The sequence below is a fragment of the Sciurus carolinensis genome, chromosome 10 (genome assembly GCF_902686445.1).
Source record: "Sciurus carolinensis chromosome 10, mSciCar1.2, whole genome shotgun sequence".
Classification (NCBI taxonomy): Eukaryota; Metazoa; Chordata; class Mammalia; order Rodentia; family Sciuridae; genus Sciurus; species Sciurus carolinensis.
This window is the reverse complement of record NC_062222.1, coordinates 85802439-85807561: the sequence shown is the minus strand read 5'-3', so window position 1 is coordinate 85807561 and position 5123 is coordinate 85802439. Positions and strand designations below refer to the sequence as shown.

The following is a 5123-nucleotide window of genomic DNA, read 5'->3' as shown; positions in this document are numbered from 1 at the left end:
TTTGCATTTCTGGGCTTGAACAATGTAGGCCTTAAAGACAATGCATTGCCAAGCCTTAGAAAAGGAAATCGGAAAGGATAGAATGCATAATCATAGACTGTTAAGTTTGAGATGGAAATGCTGTCACACAACTGAGAAGGAATTCATTAGGCAAAATGACAAAACAAATTCTAAATGAAGCATCTAGTTGTAATAAATGGAAACGATTTTGTCAGTGCTACATGAAAAGTTGTGCTAGAAATAAAAACCTAAGTCCTAATTCTTTTTGTTATGTTCATTAAGACATCTAGTGAAGTTTAAAATTAGTTTTAGAGGATTAATAAAATGAATAGTGCAATGGTAAACTGTATGCAGGTTCCTATAGAAGTCCTAAGAGTTCTATGTTGTAGGTATATGTGTTCCTGGTGTGTCTTATACAAATGATGGCCAAAGGTTTCTCACACTTCAGTGTACATTTTGTTGTAATACTTTTGGGTTTGTTAGATGATTTTCTTTTTTTATGTGACACTATTAAAAAATTCCTCTTACTCTATTGTAAGTTCACCATCAAAAAGGCCCAGGAATGTTAGAAATTTATACTACAAGTGACTCACTTTGTATCTTACTTTAAGAGTGATTCCACCTCTTATTAAATGATTCAAACCAAAAATCAAAATAAAGAATATATAGCATATTTTTTACCATTTTAATGAAGGTCATTTGATTACTTAGTTCTGTCAATAAGAACATGTCAGAACATGCCTATTAAGGCATGTCAGAAGGAGAAAAGAGAAGTCTCCCACTATACTTTTCCAATGTGAAAAGGAGAGAAGAGAGTGTACCCAAATGGTTTTGAAGAATTTCAGCCAGCAGCTCACCACAGGGACAAATGGCATCTGAAAGAACATCAAACTTTGATTCTTGTAGTTTTGCCATAAGTTTCATGTTCAAAACTGCATCTCTAAATATATTCTCTATATAAGCAGAAAATTGACTCATCATTTCTTAAGGTTTTGAATAATATTTCTAAAATGGTTCTTTTTGCATTTCATAAACTATCACACTGAACAATTAATTGAGTATAAAGATTCTCTACATCTTCTTTTGACAATGATGAAGGATAACTCTCAAATTTAATGCCATCTCAAAATTTTGTTATTATCCACAAAAGTGGAACCTGAAAATTCCAACACACTCTGTGTGAGCTCCTCCAGTATTGTCTTCATGTTGATCCAATGGCTGAATTCCATTGTCCACACCAGCACCTTTCCACAACTTCCAGAACCAAAGTGACTACTCAGCTGTAGCAGCAGCAGAACTGCAGTCATTTTTGTAGACATCCTGGTGAAATGCAAGGCTTCTTCTCATATTGAATTCCTCCTGCTCTTGCTGATATCCCAGAAGAAATCATTACTTAGTTAAAACGTAACATGTGCACATCAAAGTAAATACATAAGTGATCATTTAGAATATCTGGATGCCAAGTGGAAAAATTAAAGATTAAGTGACTTCATGTGTGTGTGTGTGTAATGACTTTCACGATTGTACATGTTTTCCTGAAGTTAAGAATTGATGATCCTGCACGTGCAATATACCTGCATCATGTTAAGAGTTTTAGAATCGTGTGAGGAATGGTGGCAAGTGAGGTGACTTGTGCCTACACATTCCTTGACTAGAATGAAGATAAATATACGATTGAATCAACATTTCTTAGGTATCATGGTTTAACAGATTTTTTTTTTTGCAGTAAAATCTTTGTTTGCCTGTAATTCATATAGAATACAACTCACCATTTTTTAAAATGAGATTGGGACTTTATTTATTTATTTTTAAATTTTTTGTTTCTTATAACCAGTTATATATGACAGTAGAATGTATTTATGCACTTTGATATATCATACATAAATGGGATAAAACTTTTCCTTTTTCTGAGTGCATATGTTGTAGAATCACATTGGTTGTGCAGTCATATATGCACTTGAGGTAAGAACGTCTGTTTCATTCTACTATCCTTTCTATCCCCATATCCACTCCCCTCCCATCACTCACTTTACCTAATCTCAACTAACTCTATTCTTCCCTAGAGCCCCTTCCTTTTTTAGGATTTAGCATCCACATATCAGAGTAAACATTCAACCTTTGAATTTTTGGGATTCAAACTTGGAATGGAACCACCCTTTGACCCAGTTATCCCAGACCTCAATTTATATCTAAAGAACTAAAAATCAGTATAGTATAAGTCAATGTTTATAGCAACTCAAATCACAATAGCTAAAATATAGAACCAATGTAGTACCCTTCAACAGATAAATGGATAAAGAAAATGTGATACATATACACAATGGAATATTACTCAGCCTTAAAGAAGATTGAAATTATTGCATTTTCTGGTAAATGGAGTTGAAGAATATCATGCTAAACAAAATAAACCATTCCCCAAAACACACCATTTTAAAAAATACATTTTGATTGTTCAATCTCAGAGTAGAATCTCAGAATTGTAAACATTGTTAACATGCAATATTGAAGCATTTCAGAAATCCAAAGTTTCCTGATACTTCTGTCCATTTTACATCCCTAATTCCTACATAATCTCTAGTCAATTTCCTCTCTCTATAACTCATGCTAATTATGGGGGCATTTCAAGAAATTGTTATATGATATTTGGGATTTAACAATTGATTTCAACACTCTCAAATAATTATTATGAGTTTTTATGATTGATATAAATACTTATAATTATGTCTTAAAGGTTTATTTGTATTATAACATATGTCAAGACTTACTCTTTTCTATTCTGTGTCAGGGCATGAGCTATGCCACTGAGCTGAGGTGACCATGGAACTCCTTTCTCATCCCGATTTTTGTGGTCATGCCATAAAAATTTGAGGTATGTTGTTAAGAGTAGCAGGGATAAGTTTATTGAAGGTAGAAGAAAAGGAAAATGGGAACAAACTCAAGGGAGCGAGTGGTCCTCTCAGGAGAAAGATATCATGCCCTTCCTGCCTTCCAGTTTTTTGGGTTCCAGTAAGTTTCCAGAAGGATCTCGCCAGGTCTGCCTTTAATTTTGAAAGACAGCAAGATGACATCAGATGTTAAAGTTCCCACTGTACATGTTAACTTCCAGAGTAACCTGGAATTTTAGGCCATTATGAATCATGCTGATGTGTTCTAATTGCAACTTGTTACTAAACTGATTTTAATGTTACTGGTAATTAATCTTATCTCCCAAAATTTTGTAACCATGTCTCTGTAAGTGTCATTAAAGTTTTTATCTCTCTCTCCCCACAGGGTAACTTATATTCTTATTGGCATTTTGGGTCTGTGTTTGTCTGCAGATAACAGCTTGTTTACTGAGGAATGTAACATACTCTATTGATTTAGAGTAGGCAGGGTTGTAGTTATTTTTTTTTTTTAATAGAAAATAAAGCATGCGGGAGTTAGCCCAGTGGTTCCCATTATAGAATTATCACCTTAAACTCATGTGCCCATTGTTAAAATTTGTGTGTTCACTATCAAAGCCAAAGTACAATTCATAGTGCAAAATAGATAACATTTGTTTGTTCATTTCCATATTTTTACACACTAGTTTTTTTTTCCCCAAACTTTGGCTATTATGAATGATCTTATTTATCAATATTTATGTACTAGTTTATTTGTATATGTTTTCATTTCTGTGGGTGTACAGTTTAAAGTGAAATTATTGGGTATTATGAAAACTCTTTTTTTATCCTTTGAGAACTTTTATGACTCCTAACTGTAGTGACTCAACCAATTTCCATTCTAACGAGCATTGCATTAGTATTTGAATATCTCACATCATTGCCAATGCTTTATTATTATTTTTATAATAACAATGTTATTGGTGATATAGTGAGATACCTGTATATATTTCTGTTCTCAATTTCCTTTTAATACTTGTAATGTTATTTTTCCAGGTGTCCATTGGCCATTTGCATATTTTTTATGAAGATATATCTATTCATATCTTTTGGTCATATTTGATTTGGTGATATTCTTATCATTGAATTGCTAATTTTCTTTATATATTCTTTATGCAAATCCACTATTAGGTGTATGATTTGCAAATATTTGCCATTTTTCTCTTCATTTTATTGATAGTGTCCTTTCCTCTTCGCACTGCTTTCATAGTGTCCCAGAGATTTTTAGTTTTCATTTTTTAAAATTCTTTTTTATATTTACAGACCAAATTTTGATTCATTATATACAAATGGGGTACAAATTTTCATTTCTATGGTTGTGCATGATGTAGATTCATACCATTCGTGTAAGAGATTTTGATATGTTGTATCAGTGTTCTCATTTATCTCTAAACATTATTTATTTATTTGCTCCTTGATTTCTTCTTTTATCCCTTCATCATTCAAGAGTCTCCAGGTATTGGTATAACTTTTATTTTTTATTTTATCATTGATTTCTAATTTCATTCTTCTATGATCTGATAGAATGCAGGATACTATTTCTTCTTTTTTTCTATTTGCTGAGAGTTATTTTGTGGCATAACATAGGGTCTATTTTAGAGAAGGATTCATGTGCTACTGAGAAGAAAGTACATTCACTAAATGATAGATGAAATACTCCATATATATCTGTTAAGTCCAAATCATTTGTTGTATTATTTAATTCTATAGATTCTGTTTACTTTTTGTTCAGAAGATCTATCCAGTGATGCGAGGTGTGTTATAGTCACTCAGTATTATTGTGTTGTAGTCTATTTGAGTCTTGACATTGAGAAAGGCCTGTTTGATATACGTAGATGCTCCATTGTTTGGGGCATATATTTTTAAGATTGCTGTGTGTTGATGTTTTATGATTCCCTTAAGAAGTATGAGATGTCCTTCTTTATCCCTTCGGACTATCTTTGGTTTGAAGTCCACTTTATCTGGTATGAGAATGGAAATCCCTGTTTGTTTATGCAGTCCATGTGAGTGATATGATTTTTCTCAATATCTCACCTTCAGTATGTGGATATCTTTTCCTAGAAGGTGAGTATCTTAAAGACAGCATATTGTTGGGTCTTTTTTTAAAATTCAATCTTTCAGTCTCTGTCTTTTGATGGATGAGTTTAGGCCATTAATATTCAGAGTTCTTATTGAGATATGATTTGTATTCCCAGTCATTTT

General features: G+C 32.4%; 1 pseudogene; it reads right to left on the bottom strand.

Moving 5' to 3' along the window:
• Positions 1-606: 606 nt before the first annotated feature.
• On the bottom strand, positions 607-1319 carry LOC124994272 (UDP-glucuronosyltransferase 2B20-like; annotated as a pseudogene).
• Between the last annotated feature and the right edge of the window lie 3804 nt (positions 1320-5123).